We start from the raw sequence: 23,262 nt of genomic DNA on the forward strand, positions 1-23,262 counted from the left end.
ATGAGGGCGCACAGGAAAGAATTCCAAGAAAAACTGTCAATATTGAATATATGAAAAGTTTCTTTATTTAGTAATGTTCATTCTTTTAAAAGCATTCACAATGCAAATTGCAAGAGAATCAGCCAACGCGTTTCACTCCCTACCAAGGAGTTTCTTCAGGGCAATTCCTACTTATCCTGTCGAGTGGGTACCACTATGTATAGATACTTGTTTTCACCTTAAATTATTCGTGGACCTCAGTGGAACATCTCAGTATAATTGTATCAGTTCCCCTTTTCCCCGTGGCGTGTCAAGCTCCGATAATTAGTATCTCGGTGAAGGAAGTCATATCTATTCCTTCTCACACAGTCACGTGTTAGTTCAAAAGTAGTGAACCTAATAGAGTTTCCTTGTCCGCATCAATGTAACGGCATGGATGGTCCCAAGGTCACCTTGGGACCATCCATGACGTTAGTGGTACACACTAGACAGGATAAGTAGGAATTCAAGGAGGCAAGGAACTTTTTCTACGCCTCTTGAGGATTTGATTAAACGTTACCGTTTTATAAAACTCGCCCTGAAGAAACTCCTTGGTAGGGAGTGAAACACGTTGGCTGATTCTCTTGCTATTTGCATTGTGAATGCTTTTAAAAGAATGAACATTACTAAATAAAGAAACTTTTCATATATTCAATATTGACAGTTTTTCTTGGACTTCTTTCCTGTGCGCCCCCATGCAAGCCTAACAAAGAAATTAACTTCTAATACATAATGGCTAGTTTGAAACGGGGGAGCGAATACCAGCTAAGTCAGGAAACTGAATACGAGGCAACGTTCGAATTGTACATAGGCGATTAAAATGCATTTAGGGAACAGAACCACAACCAAGTACTTTGACCACACAGAACGTTCCACGACATAAATGTTTAAACAAGCATTTACAATGCAATGGTTTCGCCTTAAATTATTCGTGGACCTCAGTGGAACATCTCAGTATAATTGTATCAGTTCCCCTTTTCCCCGTGGCGTGTCAAGCTCCGATAATTAGTATCTCGGTGAAGGAAGTCATATCTATTCCTTCTCACACAGTCACGTGTTAGTTCAAAAGTAGTGAACCTAATAGAGTTTCCTTGTCCGCATCAATGTAACGGCATGGATGGTCCCAAGGTCACCTTGGGACCATCCATGACGTTAGTGGTACACACTAGACAGGATAAGTAGGAATTCAAGGAGGCAAGGAACTTTTTCTACGCCTCTTGAGGATTTGATTAAACGTTACCGTTTTATAAAACTCGCCCTGAAGAAACTCCTTGGTAGGGAGTGAAACACGTTGGCTGATTCTCTTGCTATTTGCATTGTGAATGCTTTTAAAAGAATGAACATTACTAAATAAAGAAACTTTTCATATATTCAATATTGACAGTTTTTCTTGGACTTCTTTCCTGTGCGCCCCCATGCAAGCCTAACAAAGAAATTAACTTCTAATACATAATGGCTAGTTTGAAACGGGGGAGCGAATACCAGCTAAGTCAGGAAACTGAATACGAGGCAACGTTCGAATTGTACATAGGCGATTAAAATGCATTTAGAGAACAGAACCACAACCAAGTACTTTGACCACACAGAACGTTCCACGACATAAATGTTTAAACAAGCATTTACAATGCAATGGTTTCGCCTTTGGAAAAGTTAGAGCTATTGGCATTGTAAATGACAAAATTCGTATTTATGTGTTGGTTTTGAAAACAGATAAATAAATGGCATTGTCATTTACATTGCCATTAGCTTAATCTCTGCAGTCACTCTGCAGTCACTCTGCACTCCCTAGTCACTCTGCACTCCCTAGCAGTCACTCTGCAGTCACTCTGCACTCCCTAGCAGTCACTCTGCAGTCACTCTGCACTCCCTAGCAGTCACTCTGCAGTCACTCTGCACTCCCTAGCAGTCACTCTGCACTCCCTAGCAGTCACTCTGCAGTCACTCTGCAGTCCCTAGCAGTCCACAGTCACTCTGCACTCCCTAGCACTCTGCACTCTATAGCACTCCCTAGCACTCTGCAGTCACTCTGCACTCCCTAGCACTCTGCAGTCACTCTGCACTCCCTAGTCACTCTGCACTCCCTAGTCACTCTGCACTCCCTAGTCACTCTGCACTCCCTAGTCACTCTGCACTCCCTAGTCACTCTGCACTCCCTAGTCACTCTGCACTCCCTAGTCACTCTGCACTCCCTAGTCACTCTGCACTCCCTAGTCACTCTGCACTCCCTAGTCACTCTGCACTCCCTAGTCACTCTGCACTCCCTAGTCACTCTGCACGCCCTAGTCACTCCCTAGCTCTCCCTAGCACTCCCTAGCTCTCCCTAGCACTCCCTAGCTCTCCCTAGCACTCTGCAGTCACTCTGCACTCCCTAGCACTCTGCAGTCACTCTGCACTCCCTAGCACTCTGCAGTCACTCTGCACTCCCTAGCACTCCCTAGCACTCTGCAGTCACTCTGCACTCCCTAGCACTCCCTAGTCACTCTGCACTCCCTAGCACTCCCTAGCTCTCCCTAGCACTCCCTAGCTCTCCCTAGCACTCTGCAGTCACTCTGCACTCCCTGGCACTCCCTAGCACTCTGCAGTCACTCTGCACTCCCTAGCACTCCCTAGTCACTCTGCACTCCCTAGCACTCCCTAGTCACTCTGCACGCCCTAGCACTCCGCAGTCACTCTGCACTCCCTAGCACTCCCTAGTCACTCTGCACTCCCTAGCACTCCGCAGTCACTCTGCACTCCCTAGCACTCCCTAGTCACTCTGCACTCCCTAGCACTCCCTAGTCACTCTGCACTCCCTAGCACTCCCTAGTCACTCTGCACTCCCTAGCTCTCCCTAGCACTCTGCACTCCCTAGCACTCCCTAGCACTCTGCAGTCACTCTGCACTCCCTGGCACTCTGCACTCCCTAGCACTCCCTAGCACTCTGCAGTCACTCTGCACTCCCTGGCACTCCCTAGCACTCTGCAGTCACTCTGCACTCCGTAGCACTCCCTAGTCACTCTGCACTCCCTAGCACTCCCTAGCTCTCCCTAGCTCTCCCTAGCACTCCCTAGCTCTCCCTAGCACTCCCTAGCTCTCCCTAGCACTCCCTAGCACTCTGCAGTCACTCTGCACTCCCTAGCACTCTGCACTCCCTAGCACTCCCTAGCACTCTGCAGTCACTCTGCACTCCCTGGCACTCCCTAGCACTCTGCAGTCACTCTGCACTCCCTAGCACTCCCTAGTCACTCTGCACTCCCTAGCACTCCCTAGTCACTCTGCACGCCCTAGCACTCCGCAGTCACTCTGCACTCCCTAGCACTCCCTAGTCACTCTGCACTCCCTAGCACTCCGCAGTCACTCTGCACTCCCTAGCACTCCCTAGTCACTCTGCACTCCCTAGCACTCCCTAGTCACTCTGCACTCCCTAGCACTCCCTAGTCACTCTGCACTCCCTAGCTCTCCCTAGCACTCTGCACTCCCTAGCACTCCCTAGCACTCTGCAGTCACTCTGCACTCCCTAGCACTCTGCACTCCCTAGCACTCCCTAGCACTCTGCAGTCACTCTGCACTCCCTGGCACTCCCTAGCACTCTGCAGTCACTCTGCACTCCCTAGCACTCTGCAGTCACTCTGCACTCCCTAGCACTCTGCACTCCCTAGCACTCCCTAGCACTCTGCAGTCACTCTGCACTCCCTGGCACTCCCTAGCACTCTGCAGTCACTCTGCACTCCCTAGCACTCCCTAGTCACTCTGCACGCCCTAGCACTCCGCAGTCACTCTGCACTCCCTAGCACTCCCTAGTCACTCTGCACTCCCTAGCACTCCGCAGTCACTCTGCACTCCCTAGCACTCTCTAGTCACTCTGCACTCCCTAGCACTCCCTAGTCACTCTGCACTCCCTAGCACTCCCTAGTCACTCTGCACTCCCTAGCACTCCCTAGTCACTCTGCACTCCCTAGCACTCCCTAGCTCTCCCTAGTACTCTGCACTCCCTAGCACTCCCTAGCACTCTGCAGTCACTCTGCACTCCCTAGCACTCTGCACTCCCTAGCACTCCCTAGCACTCTGCAGTCACTCTGCACTCCCTGGCACTCCCTAGCACTCTGCAGTCACTCTGCACTCCCTAGCACTCCGCAGTCACTCCGCAGTCACTCTGCACTCCCTAGCACTCCGCAGTCACTCTGCACTCCCTAGCACTCCGCAGTCACTCTGCACTCCGCAGTCACTCTGCACTCCCTAGCACTCCCTAGCACTCTGCAGTCACTCTGCACTCCCTAGCACTCCCTAGTCACTCTGCACTCCCTAGCACTCCCTAGTCACTCTGCACTCCCTAGTCACTCTGCACTCCCTAGCACTCCCTAGTCACTCTGCACTCCCTAGTCACTCTGCACTCCCTAGCACTCCCTAGTCACTCTGCACTCCCTAGCACTCCCTAGCTCTCCCTAGCACTCTGCAGTCACTCTGCACTCCCTGGCACTCCCTAGCACTCTGCAGTCACTCTGCACTCCCTAGCACTCCCTAGTCACTCTGCACTCCCTAGCACTCCCTAGTCACTCTGCACTCCCTAGCACTCTCTAGTCACTCTGCACTCCCTAGCACTCCCTAGCTCTCCCTAGCACTCTGCACTCCCTAGCACTCCCTAGCACTCTGCAGTCACTCTGCACTCCCTAGCACTCTGCACTCCCTAGCACTCCCTAGCACTCTGCAGTCACTCTGCACTCCCTGGCACTCCCTAGCACTCTGCAGTCACTCTGCACTCCCTAGTCACTCTGCACTCCCTAGCACTCCCTAGTCACTCTGCACTCCCTAGCACTCCCTAGTCACTCTGCACTCCCTAGCACTCCCTAGTCACTCTGCACTCCCTAGCACTCCCTAGTCACTCTGCACTCCCTAGCACTCCCTAGCTCTCCCTAGCACTCTGCACTCCCTAGCACTCCCTAGCACTCTGCAGTCACTCTGCAGTCCCTAGCACTCTGCACTCCCTAGCACTCCCTAGCACTCTGCAGTCACTCTGCACTCCCTGGCACTCCCTAGCACTCTGCAGTCACTCTGCACTCCCTAGCACTCCCTAGTCACTCTGCACTCCCTAGCACTCCCTAGTCACTCTGCACTCCCTAGCACTCCCTAGTCACTCTGCACTCCCTAGCACTCCCTAGTCACTCTGCACTCCCTAGCACTCCCTAGCTCTCCCTAGCACTCTGCACTCCCTAGCACTCCCTAGCACTCTGCAGTCACTCTGCAGTCCCTAGCACTCTGCACTCCCTAGCACTCCCTAGCACTCTGCAGTCACTCTGCACTCCCTGGCACTCCCTAGCACTCTGCAGTCACTCTGCACTCCCTAGCACTCCGCAGTCACTCTGCACTCCCTAGCACTCCGCAGTCACTCTGCACTCCCTGGCACTCCCTAGCACTCCCTAGTCACTCTGCACTCCCTAGCACTCCCTAGTCACTCTGCACTCCCTAGTCACTCTGCACTCCCTAGCACTCCCTAGTCACTCTGCACTCCCTAGTCACTCTGCACTCCCTAGCACTCCCTAGTCACTCTGCATTCCCTAGCACTCCCTAGTCACTCTGCACTCCCTAGTCACTCTGCACTCCCTAGCACTCCCTAGTCACTCTGCACTCCCTAGCACTCCCTAGTCACTCTGCACTCCCTAGTCACTCTGCACTCCCTAGCACTCCCTAGTCACTCTGCATTCCCTAGCACTCCCTAGTCACTCTGCACTCCCTAGTCACTCTGCACTCCCTAGTCACTCCCTAGCACTCCCTAGCACTCCCTAGTCACTCTGCACTCCCTAGCACTCCCTAGTCACTCTGCACTCCCTAGTCACTCTGCACTCCCTAGCACTCCCTAGTCACTCTGCACTCCCTAGTCACTCTGCACTCCCTAGCACTCCCTAGTCACTCTGCATTCCCTAGCACTCCCTAGTCACTCTGCACTCCCTAGCACTCCCTAGTCACTCTGCACTCCCTAGTCACTCTGCACTCCCTAGCACTCCCTAGTCACTCTGCATTCCCTAGCACTCCCTAGTCACTCTGCACTCCCTAGTCACTCTGCACTCCCTAGCACTCCCTAGCACTCCCTAGCACTCCCTAGTCACTCTGCACTCCCTAGCACTCCCTAGTCACTCTGCACTCCCTAGTCACTCTGCACTCCCTAGTCACTCTGCACTCCCTAGCACTCCCTAGCACTCCCTAGTCACTCTGCACTCCCTAGCCACTCTGCACTCCCTAGTCACTCTGCACTCCCTAGCACTCCCTAGTCACTCTGCACTCCCTAGTCACTCTGCACTCCCTAGCACTCCCTAGTCACTCTGCATTCCCTAGCACTCCCTAGTCACTCTGCACTCCCTAGTCACTCTGCATTCCCTAGCACTCCCTAGTCACTCTGCACTCCCTAGCACTCCCTAGTCACTCTGCACTCCCTAGTCACTCTGCACTCCCTAGCACTCCCTAGTCACTCTGCACTCCCTAGTCACTCTGCACTCCCTAGCACTCCCTAGTCACTCTGCATTCCCTAGCACTCCCTAGTCACTCTGCACTCCCTAGCACTCCCTAGTCACTCTGCACTCCCTAGTCACTCTGCACTCCCTAGCACTCCCTAGTCACTCTGCATTCCCTAGCACTCCCTAGTCACTCTGCACTCCCTAGTCACTCTGCACTCCCTAGCACTCCCTAGTCACTCTGCACTCCCTAGCACTCCCTAGTCACTCTGCACTCCCTAGTCACTCTGCACTCCCTAGTCACTCTGCACTCCCTAGCACTCCCTAGTCACTCTGCACTCCCTAGCACTCCCTAGCACTCCCTAGTCACTCTGCACTCCCTAGCCACTCTGCACTCCCTAGTCACTCTGCACTCCCTAGCACTCCCTAGTCACTCTGCACTCCCTAGTCACTCTGCACTCCCTAGCACTCCCTAGTCACTCTGCACTCCCTAGTCACTCTGCACTCCCTAGCACTCCCTAGTCACTCTGCACTCCCTAGTCACTCTGCACTCCCTAGCACTCCCTAGTCACTCTGCATTCCCTAGCACTCCCTAGTCACTCTGCACTCCCTAGTCACTCTGCACTCCCTAGTCACTCTGCACTCCCTAGCACTCCCTAGTCACTCTGCATTCCCTAGCACTCCCTAGTCACTCTGCATTCCCTAGCACTCCCTAGTCACTCTGCACTCCCTAGTCACTCTGCACTCCCTAGCACTCCCTAGTCACTCTGCACTCCCTAGTCACTCTGCACTCCCTAGTCACTCTGCACTCCCTAGCACTCCCTAGTCACTCTGCACTCCCTAGTCACTCTGCACTCCCTAGTCACTCTGCACTCCCTGGTCACTCTGCACTCCCTGGTCACTCTGCACTCCCTGGTCACTACTCTGCACTCTCTACTCTGCACTCTCTACTCTGCACTCTCTACTCTGCACTCTCTACTCTGCACTCTCTACTCTGCACTCTCTACTCTGCACTCTCTACTCTGCACTCTCTACTCTGCACTCTCTACTCTGCACTCTCTACTCTGCACTCTCTACTCTGCACTCTCTACTCTGCACTCTCTACTCTGCACTCTCTACTCTGCACTCTCTACTCTGCACTCTCTACTCTGCACACTCACTAGTCTGCACACTCACTAGTCTGCACACTCACTAGTCTGCACACTCACTAGTCTGCACACTCACTAGTCTGCACACTCACTACTCTGCACACTCACTACTCTGCACTCACTACTCTGCACTCACTACTCTGCACTCACTACTCTGCACTCACTACTCTGCACTCACTACTCTGCACTCACTACTCTGCACTCACTACTCTGCACTCACTACTCTGCACTCACTACTCTGCACTCACTACTCTGCACTCACTACTCTGCACTCACTACTCTGCACTCACTACTCTGCACTCACTACTCTGCACAAAGATCTGTTACAATTAAAATAAAATAAAACGGTGTAAAAAATTATATGAAGTAATCTTCCTCGAGTTTTTCTAGCACCAATTCTCTCCCTTCCTTCCCCCTTCTAGCTCCCCACCTCACCTTCTGCCCACACTTTTTCAGATTATGCTGTGAATGGGTGCAAGTATTTTTTTTACTTAATGCAGTTTTATATAGCGTAAACTTTTCTAGCACCCGATTCTCTCCCTTCCTTCCCCCTTCTAGCTCCCCACCTCACCTTCTGCCCACACTTTTTCAGATTATGCTGTGAATGGGTGCAAGTATTTATTTTACTTAATGCAGTTTTATATAGCGTAAACTTTACCCAAAGTTGTCAGACCGCTTTACAATAGAACCAAGTAAATTACATAATTTCATTTTACAGTGTTTTAAGAAGACGCAAACACACTGCAGACTGGGTCTAATAACGTGGCTGCTGTGTGGCGTCTTAATTACAAGCTCCCTCGCGCCGCCCCAACGTCACTTTTGTCCATGTTTAAAAGTGACGCACTGGCGGTGGAAGGGGCTTGTAAGTAAGCCCCTCAGCGTTATTCTCCCCAAAGCAGGTGACAACTTCAGGCACCGACACAATGGATTACCGGACGGTACAACCACAGGTATGTATCATAGATTATATACTCGCAGAGGTATGTGACAGCATTACAATTACACAATAAGATATCGCCGCACAGGGCGAGCTGTGAGGGGATCTGGGTGGAGGGACAAAGGGAATGAGGTATGGCGGGCAAAAAGAGATGGGGTGAAGGAGGGACGAGGGGGTCGTAGGGAGGGGGGTGGGGCGCCAAGGACGGATGGTGGACGTGGTATACAAGGACGAGGGAGGGATAGAGTTATTGGGTGTAGGGATAGGGAGGGTTGTAGGAAGTGGGTACGAAGGGAAGGGGCGGAATTGAAGGGGGGAGACGAGGGAGGAGATGAAGAGAAGAAACGGCAGGAGAGCTGAAGGAAGGGGGCCGGACAAGCTTGCTGCAGAGGGAAGAATGGCGGAGTGAAACCGGGTAGTGGAGAGAAGGAGGGACGAAGTGAAGGAGATGTGAGAAGGATAGGATGAGAGGGTTGGAAGGGAGCCTGGCTGAGGCTCGGCAGGGGCTGGAGCTGAATAACAGACGGGATGCAGCGGGGGTCTGTGTGGAGTGATGGAGGGGTAGGTGAGGCGAAGGGTTGTGAACTGATGGTGGGAAGAAGGGGCACCAGAGGAGAAGACGGACTCAGGAGAGACAGGCAGGGAGGAGGAAATGAAGGGGAGGTGGACTGAGAGATTGGGGTAACTGGAAGGCGTCTTGGAATGAAGGTTTGGCAAGTATAGAGCCGAGACAAGAGTGAAGGGATGGGTGAAAGGGGCTTAGGGGGTCGTGGTAGATGACACTGGGGAGGGGTGGTGTTCGAGGTGATGTAGAAATGACCACACATCATTGATAGGCTGGTGCAGACGAAAGAGGCATATCTATGTGTGAGCAAAATGCAGACATAGAAAACCTGCCGGACATGTCATCATGGACATCCACAAAAGCGGTGAGCAGGGTTGTACTATGCACACGAGTACACATTGTGATTAGCGGGAGGGGGGGGCGGGAACGGGCGCACGGACAGGGGGAGGGGGGCGAAAACTGGATAAAAAAAAATATTTAAAAATGCCGCTTACCTGCAAGGAAAGAAATCGCGCAGCCCACCGCATCCTGGCAACTTCAATCTCGCAGCCCACTCCTGCAAAGGACACTTTGAAACTGACCAAAACAGGACGAGAAAAAAAAAAATCCGCCCACCGCCGCATGACGTGAGCAGAAAGCCTAAAATTCTCGGGAACGCCCCCGAATCTGCTACGCAATTGACGGACAGATCTCTGTTCCAATGGCTAGCCTCCATTTATGGAGCTAGCCAATGGAACAGAAGGCGGATTCCCAAGCCACATACTGTAGACATAAGATTTCGGCCAGTCGAAACCTAAAAAGGATTAGAAGTATATGCTCGGATGATCATAACTGGAACAAACCAGTCCAGAAAAGTCGATTTAAAGCACGCTACAAGGCCAACCAAGTACTTTGACCACACAGAACGTTCCACGACATAAATGTTTAAAAAAGGATTAGAAGTATATGCTCGGATGATCATAACTGGAACAAACCAGTCCAGAAAAGTCGATTTAAAGCACGCTACAAGGCCAGCGCTGAGAAGTATTTCTCCTCAGAGCAGCCATTATTTCCACTTCCTGTATTCGAAGGCAAGAGCCGTTAGGCACTGAGCGTAATATATGTGCGACACACTTCACAGCGTTGCTGCAGCTCACAGAGGATTTATGAGCCAACATTTTAGTAATGGTTTTAAAACGTGTTAATACGAATTCTGAGCAGGAATCTTACTAATTTATGTCCATGAACATTTCTTTTCTATACGGTCACTCCCTCAGTGTCTGCTCTAGGTGGCGCCCTTCCTCCACGGATCTCCCTTTACAGACTTGTTCCTTTTATGTTTATTTGAATGTCATGTTAGGGAGGCGTAACAGTAATACTACTAGTGTGAAGTGCATTTATTAACTTTGCCACTGCAAGCTGACTTGTTCGAGTTACCACGAAATATGAAATAATTACGAAACGGGAGTCCGTGTACAGAGAATGTCCCTGCAGTTTCCAATGGTCCTAAACTGATTTACACGTCTGTTTGTACAGTGACAGAGCTGTTCTTGCACGCCCTTCACTGCAACGCCGTCTAACGTTTTCGTGACACGCAGAGGGCACCTCTGTGCCCACCATGCGGGTTTCGGTGATGTAAAGAGTCATTTGGAGAGCATACCCGAAGTACATTCCTGTAGCCAATCTGATAGTGTATCCAGGGTGGGAAGAGTTTGCGAAAAGCACTCGACTCCTAAATTAGTGGTGGTAAACCCACCCAGTCACTACCTACAACACCCCTTCCACCCACCCCACCACTGCACTCCCCCCCCACCCCCCGACTGCTTACAACCTACCCTAATAGCGGGTCTGCTCGCAGCCACTGGGGTAAAATGTATTCTATTACCTGTGAGCCAAGGGGGCAACCAAACCCAACTTACAGGGAGGCTACTACTGCCAGTAATTGGGGCGGCAAGCGCATTTCAAGCAGTGGGGGATTAGTAACCCCGATAGCCAAGGTGAGAAAAAAGTGACAAAGTGCAATTTAAACATCCTGGGCAAACTCGACCAATCAGAAAGACCGGGCGTGTTTTTGTGGACTTGATATTGTCCGTGGGCTACTGACCGTGATCTCTGTTGAGTACATGGAGTGTACTGACAACTTAAAAGCAGGTTCGGATTTTAATCCAAAACACATTGGATGAGCTTGTGTAAAGTTACTTCAAGACAACATCCCTTTTTGTCGATTCGCCAGTTCCTTCTGTCGCAGGACAATTTACTTGTGAAAAACTTAAAAAGTAGCAGGAACCCTCCTGACCCGTTGTTGACTGAAGGTACGATTTTAATTTACCCCTAGACATTGCATAATATTCATGTTTGATGCTACCTTATGTGCAGGTCTCAAAATGTCAGGCTTAGTGGTTACCACACGACCAGCTGGAGGGGTGACTAGCAAGACAAAGGTTCAATCCCTGAAATACCTTTCCTGTCTGCGGACCTTTTAGGAATGTAGGGAGTGGCATAAGAGAGCAAGACCTCTCTTATGACGAGATCTGTACAGAATACATAAGGCTTTAAATTGGACCTGCTGATCAACTGGGAGCCGGTGGAGATCCCTCATGGTCTTTTTTGCAGATTGGTGGTGGGGAGATTCATCAAAAGTCTGGCCGCAGCATTCTGTGTAGTCTGAAGTCTCTTTGTGACATACCGTCAAGAACCCAGGTATAGAACATTACCATAGTCCAGGCGAGAGATGAGAGCTTGGACAATCAGTCTCCTCGTTATAAGAAGGAAGAAGATAGAAAACCTTTCTTAGCAGTCTCAGTTGACCAAAACAGTTGGCTGTAAGTTTTTTTTCTTTGTGCTCCATAGTGAGACTGGAGTCTCGCCACATTCCAGCGCTTGTATCACAGTTTTGGGACTGGGAAGTCTATCGAGGCCATTGGGCACAGAAGAGGGGATTATTTTATTGAAGTTGTTGCCCAATATCATGATCTCAATCTTGTCTTCCTTGAGCTACAATTTACAATAGGCCATCCACTTGGCCACTTCAGTAAGACAGGGGATTAGACTGAGATGATAACTGGGATGGGGATGTAAAGAACAGAAAATCAGGTAGCCGATGTTTGTATGTTGAATAATGGTATTTATTTCAAGTTTAAGTAATCAAATGGAGAACCCCACCAGGAGCAGTATGATCTCTGCTCAGCCCGTACTGTAACTGACATTCATCCAACATTCGAACATTCCACATTCTTTACCCACACGCACAGGCTGAGCAGTACTCTACAGGGGAGAAATAGAAATCACCAACTGGGTGTCATCAGCATAGGAGACCAATGACAACACGAATGAACAAACAATTTTGGTCAAAGAGTACATACAAAGGTTTAAAAGGGTGGGGTGGAGGGAGGATCCCTGGGGTACCCCAGAATACAACAGAAGACTATGTGAGTACTAGGACTGGAACTGCACCTGGAATGTTCTGTCCGTCAAAAAAGAGGAAAACCAGTTCAAAGCACAGCCAACAACGCCCACTTTGGATATCCTATACATAAGTGTTGAAAGATCTACCGCGTCTAAGGTCTAATAAAATGATGACTGCCGAACCTCCTTTATCCAACAGAGATCTAAGCACCTCTAGAACAGCGAGCACAGCAGTTTTGGTGCTATGCTGGGGTCTGAACTCCATTTGAGGTAATACTTGTAGTATGCGCCTTGTTAATGTATTATGCTACTATGTATTGTGTATGTGTATTTCCCTTTAAGCAAGATGTACTCTTTTGAATTGCTATGTTCTATGTTCCATTGTGTACTCGTTGTATTCATATTCACTGTTAGTGAGTTTCCTGCTGACATCTGATGTATATGGACGTGCTCATTTATTCGGAATAAATCTACAACTTAACCCAATTGAATTACTTATTTATTGAATTAATATACTACAAAAAACTGGCGACGATCGGGATTGTTAAAGAACCAGGAATTTTCTATTGCATTTTTTTTTCCCTCTTCTTCTTCGTTAATTTATTCTAATTTTAACTTTGGAATCGTGTATTTGTGCTTCAAGTCAACGTTGTCCACGGTTGTAAAGAAGATTTCAAGGAATTATACTGAAATTTCTATTTTTCAAGTTTATTGCTGCTCCAGAAAAAGTACAATTGCTGGGTACATTTCTTCTGTGTTGAAAATTATCTACAAACCGTGAGTAGATCGAGTGGTTTCTTTTTAACCTGCCTCTCACTCACTTTACGTTATTTTTCACTTTGTTATGTAAACGCTATAGTTGTGTTTACCTTTGAAATTTCTTCTCCGTTGCGCGCATCTTCGAACCTTCGCAACGCTTGGCAACGTGTGTTGTGCTCCGAGCGGGCGCTCACATTTCCACATTTGACGTTGCTTGGTAACCTGTGAAAAGAAGCTAGCGCAAGGATAGTCACGTTGGAGGTCATGTCGCGTAACCCGCGTTTTTACGTGCCTCCATCTTGGATTCTCTTGAAGAGTTGTATTAGCGGTTTTAAGCATTTGGGCACGTCGAGGTTTCGTTTTTCTTCAATTCTTCTACGGATTTATGCAGCGTTTTCTACAATTTCAGCCAGCATTGTCAGTTTATTCTGTTTTATTTCTTTTATTTGCAAATTTTGTTTTATTTTAAATATCTTCGAACAAACAACATGAGTAATGACAATACAAGTGGCAATTCTGCTTCTACTAGTGCTTCTTCGAACAGTTCAATGTCTTCTTCTTGCAATAATATTAATATTAGTACTCCTAAAGAATTCTTGACTTCCCCTGGTGAACCAATTATTAAGTGGTCTGAGTGGAAGGATTATTTTCTTAATTATATAGCCACGTTAGAGGATAATGTTGGAACTTTAACACCAGAACGTAAAAGGAGGATGCTTTTGCACAGTCTTGGACAAGAAGGATTAGGGGTTTATAACCAGATATAGAAACCGGAAAGATCAGGTGATATTGACATTTTTAAAACGGCTATTTCTGATTTGACTCAGCATTATTCACCTACTGTGTGTATTGGTGTCACCAGACGGGCGTTCTTCAAAAGAAAACAGTTGGAGAATGAGTCTGTAGAGAAGTATGTTTCCCAATTAAAATTGTTAGCTATGCATTGCAAATTTGGAGTTTTGCACGATGAACTCATTCGAGATCAAGTTGTTGTGTGTTCAAGAAATAAAAGTATCCAGGATAGGCTTTGGATCGAAGGAGAATTTAGTCTGAAGGATGTAATTACTTTATTGAAAAAAGCTGCACTTTCAGACAGAAGTTCAAAAGCTTTGTCAGAACAGTCGGAATCTTCTACTACTACTACTCCCACTGTTAACAAAGTTTCTGTCAACAAAAGCAGTAAAGAAGTGTCTAAAAAAAAGAACAGAAGTTTTCAAGCTAATAAGAACTTCCAAAAGAGATCTTTCAATCAGAAACCGTTCTATAAGCAAACTTATAGTAAGAATGAGTCTTCATCTTTTGCTTGTTATCGTTGTGGAGACAAGAATCACAACGCTGGGTTTGATAAGTGCCCAGCCAGATCTGTGAAATGTTCTAATTGTGAAGTTTTGGGACATTATGCTAAAGTGTGCAACAGAAGTTCATCACAACGACCTAAAGTGTCTTGTGTCAATGAAACTGAGTCTTCCGACTATGACTATGACTCTGACTTCAATAATTCTTCGTCAAGTATTGCAGGGAACTTTCAGTGCAATATTGTGTTGAATGTTGATGAGTGTTAAAAGTAAACCTTTATGCATTGTTAAATTTGTTGGAATTCCTTCGCAGGTCGCGGCGGATTCAGGTTCTCCGTTTACAATCATTAACAAGGATGTATGGGAAAAAGAATTAGCTAATGACTTAGGTCCTCACCTGGAACCTACTGATGTTTCACCTGAGAGTTTTACTGGTAACAAAATTGAAATGTTGGGATATCGCTCTTTAATGTTTGAATTTAAGAATCGTACTGCCTTTTGTAAATTGTATGTTGCTATTGATGGTCCTTCCGTTTTGGGTTGGAGGGATCAGAGATCGTTACATATTATTCTTGATCCCAACAGCCCTGAACGAGTCCTGGTTACTGGTGAGAGTGAAGACACAAAAAATCGGGTCCTAAAAGAGTTTCCTAACGTGTTTTCAGGTAAGATCAGTAAATTCAAAGGATTTTCACATCTCATTAGGTTAAAAAGTGATGCAATTCCAAAAATCCATAAAGTTCGCAATATTCCTATGATTGTTAAAGATGAAGTCAAAAGTGAGTTATTGAAATCACAAGAGAATGGTATTATTCAGCCTATCGAAGCAGCTGAGTGGATTTCTCCACTGGTCGTCGCGAGACGTGACAATGGGAACATTCGCTTATGTGTTGATCTTCGTAATTTGAAAAACAATATAATCGTTGATCAGTGTCCTTTGCCCAGGATCGACGAAATGTTGTCGTTAACTCGTGGAGCGAAGTATTTCTCCACGCTTGATTTATCCTCAGCGTACCACCAAATTTCTTTGCACCATTTTTGAAGAGACTTGACAGCATTTTGCACCCCTTTTGGTTGTTTCCGTTTTCACCGCATGCCTTTTGGGTTGGCTACCGCTGCTGCAGTGTTCCAAAGACTTATGACACAGTTTTTTGGGGATTTGCGTGGCGTCATCTTTTTTCAAGATGATATACTCATCATGGGGAAAAATGCTGCTCAACATGATTCTAGATTGAGGAAAGTTCTGCGTATTCTTGATGAAAGGTGTCTTACTGCTGAGGTATCGAAATGCAAATTTTCAGAGAACAAGGCATGAAATTGGGGAGCAGGGCATTAGACCGAAAACTAAGTTATTTGGGCTATTTTGGATGCACCTTCTCCTGGGTCCAAGGATGATTTAAGGTCATTCTCGGGTTTGGCTGAATTCTATTCTAAGTTTGTTGCTAACTTTTTTTTAAAAACATACCCTATGAGATGTTTACTGAAGAATAAGGTTCCTTTTGTATGGTTGCAAGAATGTCAACAGGCTTTTGATCTTATTAAAAAAGCTGTTTGTGGCGCTCCATATCTTCAAGGATTTGATCCAGCTGCTACCACATTTGTTACCACGGATGATAGCTGTAAAGGGTTAGGAGTGGTTTTGAGCCAAATTTCTGAATGCAATCAAGAAGTGGTTATTGCATTCGCTTCGAGATCTTTGACACCCACGGAAGAAAAGTATTCCGTAATTGAAAGGGAAACATTGGCTGTAGTGTGGGGACTGGAACATTTTAGGAAGTTTGTGTGGGGAAAATTCTTTTATGTAAGAACTGATCACGAACCACTTACAAAGTTACTGACCACTGATGGTCTTTTTAAAGCTACTGCTAGGATAGCGAGGTTATCTATGCGCTTACAAGATTTCTTGTTTGAGGTTAAGTATGTTCCAGGGGCTAAAAATGTTATTGCAGATTTTCTGAGTAGCTTTTCCTTACCAATTGTTGAGGCTGATAGAAACTCTTGGAACGATTTTTCTGTTGCAAATGTTATTGCCAATGACAACGTTTTTGACTCTATTTCGTTGGAGCAATGGCTTAAAGCTGATTATGATGACAACAATTTAGGTGTTGTCAAGTCTAAAGTTGTAACTGGATGGAATGATTTTTCTAAGAAGAACTTGGATGATATGTTGAGAGGTTTTTGGGAGGTCAGGGACGAACTCTCTGTGTCTAACCATTTTCTTATTAGAGGAGATAAAATAATTCCTCCAGAGTCTTTAAAGGATAGGATAATACAATTATCTCATGAAGGGCATCCAGGGATTTCTCGTACGAAGTCTAGAGTAAGGGATCAGTACTGGTGGCCTGGAATGGATAGTAAAATTGAGAAATTTGTCAGGGAATGTGTTAGTTGTGAGACCTCTGATAAATCTAAAAAGACTTTTAATCCACCATTGGGGGAAGTTACTTCTCCAAGTCTTCCTTGGGAGGATTTGGCAATGGACATTATGGGTGCTATCAACTGGTTTGATCAAACAGTAAAATATATCATTGTTTTGGTGGATTTTTTTCGAGGTGGTTTGAATTGAAGGTGGTTGACAAAGTTAATTCTGTTAGTGTAATTGAATTTTTAGAGAAAATTTTTGTACAAGAAGGTTGTCCTTCATCTATTCTTACGGATAATGGTGCACAGTTCAAATCTAAGGAAATGCACTTGTTCTTTGTCTCTAATGGAATCAAGCATAAGCTGTCTCCATTGTATCATCCTTCCTGCAAAGGTGTTGTGGAGAGACTTAACAGAGTTATTAAAATACTTTGCAGTTGTGCATTAAATCTAAACTTGGGTGGGATAGTGAATTGTTGAAAATGTTATGGGCTTATCGTGTGACGCCCCATCCATCTTTGGGTATGAGTCCATTTTCTCTTATGAGATGTAGGAAACCGTTGTCTAAAACTAATCCTAGTTGGATGAAGAAGAATGAAATGTGTTTTTATGATATAAATGAAGTCAAATCTAACCTTGTTTTGTCACAAACTAAGAATAAGGTTTACCATGATACCAAGCATGGATCTAAACCTGTTAAATTGCATGTTGGGCAATGGGTTTCTATTAAAAATCCTAGGAAGGTTTCTAAAGGTCAGAGTAAATTTGGTTGTCCAAGGAAAAATTGCAAAGGTTCATCAGAATTCAGTTACTTTGGATAATGGTGAGAAATGGCATCTTAGTCGTTTAGCCTTGTCACAGCCTTTGGTTGTTGGAAATCCTTGTGATTCTAGTCAAGTTTCTTTGGACAAATCTAGGGGACATTTTTGGTGTCTTGACAAAGGTGAGAGTGATAAAGAGGATCACTTTACTCTAGATTTACCATCTGGTTCTTTAGAAGGTAATGTAATTGTAGAGGATGGTTGTATCAACAATGACAAAGACGAAAATGTGGTTATTAATCAAAAATCCTCATTTGGCAGATCAGTGAGGAAACCTATGAAATTTAAGGAATTTATAGTTTATAAGTAATGTTTTTTTTTGTTTTTTTTTTAAAGGGGAGGATATGTAGTATGTGCCTTGTTAATGTATTACGCTACTATGTATTGTGTATGTGTATTTCCCTTTAAGCAAGATGTACTTTTTTTAATTGCTATGTTCTATGTTCCATTGTGTACTCGTTGTATTCATATTCACTGTTAGTGAGTTTCCTGCTGACATCTGATGTATATGGACGTGCTAATTTATTCGGAATAAATCTACAACTTAACCCAATTGAATTACTTATTTATTGAATTAATATACTACAATACTCAGATTTCAATGGAAGTCAGGGACACAATTGGTGCAGCTAGGTACTTCTGCAAGATTATTGGCACTAAAAGCAATAAATACTTGCTTAGTAGTATCGTGATTAGCCTTTCTTTTTTATTAAAAGAACCATCGTTAACGGAGGTGTTTGAAAACTTCTGAGATTTACAGATTTGCTTTTAGGTCGGGTCATCGCTCATTTTTCGCTAGACCATATGTGAGCAACAAAAAAAGAGTTTTAGAAACAAACCTGAGAGAGGAGCTTTGGCTCCACCCACGTTGGTTACATTAAGTACAGCATTTGATTGAGCAGACATTGTGTGCTGCCACCAAGAAACAGTGCTTATTGCACTTCTGGTGACTCCTGAGGGGCGTTATCCCACCTATCAAAAATGATGCACAATTTGCAAGGGGGAAAACCCCTCCACCGTGCATTATTGCATAGACTGACTATTGCGCCATGAGCCAACAGCAGCAAGATCGGCAGAAGCATCAGGACATGCTTACTGTGCAAATTACTTAGGGTGCAGATTATGTTTTGATTGTTAGGCTAATCCTATTGGCTAACAGAACTTCCCCATAAGGGTGTTTCGCTCATTCAAAATGACTACTGCATCCACCATGATGATAACGAGGCATTTGTGTCTATATTTTTAATCCCCGTTTACACTTGCGACAGGCGAAAATAGGCCCATTGTTATGGCTATCCATCCCCGCACTCCACCATATGCTCCAGTCACTGGAGACCCAACAGCCTCATGCCGATCCTTCCTCCCGCACAAACTCACTCCCTCAGTTTGCTCTATCTAATTGTAGTGGCCAATGAGGAGCCAGATTCCCTCTTCCGAACTAGACCGCAGAGCCATGGGAGCCAGATACATAAAGTTATTGGTAGAGACCAGATCACATGACATAATTTGAATATAAAGTGGAAAGACTTACAGATGAGAATAAGTGTGACGGGCTTTGTCGCTTTTGAAATGTAAGCAATTGTATCCATTTTAAGATTAGGCAATGCAACTATTTCTTTGCTCCTGACCTCTTGGCACACATAGTGCCCACTGTCCTCTCACACTACGCGTATGCACCGTGCCAGTTCAGCTCATCAGTGGCTAAAGATCTTTGAAAGTGGTGGGGTGTAACACTCCCCCTGAATATCGGCGTTCAAAGTTGGTAAACATTCTTTTAGGTGGTTTGAGGGAGGGTAGGAGCTCGCCCCTTAAGATTTTGTATGGAATCATGGGATTTGGTCACTGACTCCAAGATGACCATTCTTCATATAAACTTGAACAAGTGTCACTCATGGTTCGGTCTTCTTGTTGCCAAGGTTATTGCTCGACAGTGGAAGAACACAGGGGAAAGAAACGTGGTCAAATTTCTCAAGACCTAAAACAAAGCACGCTGCTGCATGTAGTGTTGCTCTCAGTGGTCCTAGGTGAACTTTGGGAATGCCTTAGAGAAGGCAAATCCATAATCCAGTCTGGAGAGAACAAGGGACTGCACCACTGTTTTGAGGGCTTGTCCTGGAATCAATAGTCTAATGCCCCAAAGCTGCCTAAGTTGGTATTGTGCACTATTTGCCAAGGCTGCCTTGTTGCTGTGAAGATGGAGATGATTATCAAGGGTGATACCAGGTGATCCTGCACTCTGGACAATAGCAGGGCAGCCAGCCAGCCAGCGTAAGAAATGTAGCCATCTATTTCTGTACTGGAGTTATTGCTTTCAGAGGTGAAATCAAAAGAAATTCAGTTTTAGTTGGGTTGAGTTTTAAATGGTGGACAGACATCCAGATTTGAGTCTTTAGGGGCTTGATTGAAAGGAGGACAACGTTTTCAAGGAATGAGATTTGCCTATATATTTGAGTTATATTGGCATAGAGGTGGAAGAGAATACCAGAGTTTCTGGGAATCACACATAGCGGTTAAAGAAGGTTGTGGAGAGGATCAAACCTTAAGGTCTTCACGACAGAATCTTTCAATGGACCTGGAGACACAGGTGAGTGTGCGAAGCAAATACAACTGAACAACAACCTTATTATGCTGTTCTGTACTTCAACAAGAACATGCCTCTAAGGCTAAACAGACCGGCAGATTTGATTACTGCATCTGAATAAACTACCTGAATAACTTGATGGTAAACAAGCAGCAGCCAACACAGATGCATATCCTGCTCCAGTCATAGCTGTAGGCAATGAGCGCAATTTGAAATGCTCAGCACAACATAGTCTATTAAAACCAGCCAGGTGGTCAGGGGGCGTGGCTAGCGGCAAACCATGGCGGCTGCTTAAAAGAGGAGCTCCGTGGTCGGAACGGCCCCTGAATAAATCCGTGTCATAATCCGAGCTACTCCACTCCTCAAAACTGGAGGGACTGATGCCCGGAACCAAGCGGAGCAGACTGCGGTGACTCCGATCCTTCTCCGAGGCCGGGAGGCAGAGTACGAGATCTGAGGTAGAGCGGCCGGTGCCGGAGCGATAAGCCGGGAGGTCGCATGCCAGCGCGACCCGACAGGAAGTGAAGTCGGCCCGGGTAAGAATTACCGGAAGTACCCGACCGCGACTTGCAGTGGCGCATAGAACCCCAGAACCCCACACCGAGGAGCACAGGGGACCAGATCACGCCTCTACGACTCTGCGTATGTTAATAGAAATTGGGCAGCAGGCTCCGTGGACGCGGGGGGGGCCTCCCTCACAGACACGCGTCCGCCATCTTGACATACACTCTCCGGCACCGGCCCCGAGAAGGGACAGAAAGGCATCGCAGCGCAGAACCAACGCACAGTCCAAGGCAGCAAAGAACTATCCCCCGGCCAGGAGCTGCTTGTGAGTGGGGGCCGCAAATACCAGTCAGGGCCCAGCACATCGGCCCCGAGAGTGAGACCCACTAGGTGAGCCCCGCAAGCACCCTAACCATCGCGCGACGGCCGGACGGGGGGCAGGGTGAAACGAGCCCCCCCCATCTCTTTGAAGCCCTGTAGACAGACGGGAACACTGAGCCTAACGTAGTCCCACAATAAACAGCAGGTAGCGACCTCGAGCTGAGGGCTTGAACAAGACAGTGTAAATGCCGACTGATCAGTGGGGACCACATGTTATGCCTGAGGCCAGCCGGTGACGCCTTGAGAACTCTGACATATTTGGTGGCCGGCAGGTCGCCAAGCAAGACGGCGACGTCGGACGACATCTTCCGAAGACTCTGCACCACCACAGCTGACCCCGACCACCCCGTGACCCCTGGACCGCGCCCCCCCCCCCCCCGCACTACGAACTGCTGTGGGCGCAATTGTGAGGTGGGGCCAGTCGAGTGTGGGGCACGGACACTGACCCTGAAGAAGGAAAGAACATCTACGTCACGCCAGCATGGATGTCGGGGAGTGAAGCGAGGTCAACTACGTCCATACCCCTGTCGATAGCCGGCCACGGGGGTGACAGGAAGAGCACGATAAAGCTGCGACCTGCTCACTGGCTCAGAGACGGACGGATGACAAAAGGGCGGAGAGACACCTAAAAGACCTGTAAGAGGACGACGGGGCTCACCCTCAGAGATACCCTTGAATATATTGCTGGGCACGACACGGCAACAATACTCAAGATGGCGGGTAGAAGCACCAAAGGGGGCAATACTCAATCTCGCCTTGACAAGTTCGCATATGATAAAGGAAACACCTCCCCGGGGGCAGGCAAAGGGACAGCCGAAAAACCTGCGGAGAACAATGGGGGGAAGAAGGCGACGCTTGACGATGTCATGAAAGCGCTGGCGCAGGTACAGACCACGGTTGGAACGATCTCTACCGAAATAACTCTGATCAGGGCTGACTTCCATAAGATGTCGGAGAGAGTCAACTCAATGGAGGTGGTCACAAAGTCATTAGTGGAAGACGTGTCAGAGCTGCAAACGGCCATGGTAAAGTTATCGACAGAGAACAAGATCCTGAGGGAAAGGCTGGACGACCAGGAAGGATGCCCGAGACGGAACAACGTCCGCATAATTGGAATTCCAGAATCGGAAGGCACTAGGGCGATGGACCTATATATCGAAGAACTCATTAAGCAAGAACTCAAACCTAAAGGACTGTCCTCATTTTTCTCAGTGGAGAGAGCACATCGTGTCCCGGGAGGCCGACCACAAACGGGCGCTGCCCCAAGGCCTATCATAGCTCGCCTCTTTAACTTCCGTGACAGGGATGCGATACTACAAGCAGCACGAGTCTCCCCTCCGGTCAAGATCTTGAACTCAACGGTGTCCTTCTTTCCGGACTACACGGCGCGCACGCAAGTCGCGCGCAGGAGGAGGACGTTTATAGACGTAAAAAAAGAACTCCGAAAAAGAGAGATTTCTTACTCGATGCTCTTCCCAGCCAAGTTACGTGTTGTAGCGGACAGCAAAACCTGGTTTTTTGACACCCCGGAGCTCGCCCAGGACTGGCTGGAGGGATGGAGACCGGCCAATAGACATCGTGGATCGAACGGGAATCGGAGACCACAGAATAATGGTCGGCAACAGAACTCGCAACAGTGAAGGAGCGGCAGTGAAGAAAGGGCACTAGATGGATCGAACGTAGGCGAACATATACTTGAAGACCAATGACCTCCCGGCGACTACAAAGATAAATGAAAAGTATGCCCGCATGAAAAGACTGCCGATGGACACTGGGCAAAAGCCCTCCAGAGAGGAGGAAAGGGGCCGAAGACTCCGGAGATTCTTCCACCCCGACGAGCAAGTAAATTGTATTGGGGATGGGTCAAGCACTCTGCTAAGTTGGGGGGTCGGGCGGTTGGGAGCCCGTACAGCAGGGGGGCAGGGAGGGGGGGAGTTGGGGACGGGATTGTTTATCTTTTTCTTACATTGTTGACTCAGATAGGGGGGAGGTGGGAAATAGACACACTACAACCAAGAGAGATTCACGCACGAAGCAATTATACTGGCTATCATGTTGCTCGGGACACACATGGCCCAACGGCGTC

General features: G+C 47.4%; 1 protein-coding gene across 1 annotated transcript in view; it reads right to left on the reverse strand.

Annotated features, from left to right (window-relative positions):
- TMEM97 (transmembrane protein 97) overlaps nucleotides 1-23,262 on the reverse strand; it is a 94,337-nt gene that overhangs the window by 18,002 nt on the left and 53,073 nt on the right. The gene's annotated exons all lie outside the window — the stretch shown is intronic.

Source organism: Lissotriton helveticus, chromosome 3_1 (assembly GCF_964261635.1).
Source record: "Lissotriton helveticus chromosome 3_1, aLisHel1.1, whole genome shotgun sequence".
Classification (NCBI taxonomy): domain Eukaryota; kingdom Metazoa; phylum Chordata; class Amphibia; order Caudata; family Salamandridae; genus Lissotriton; species Lissotriton helveticus.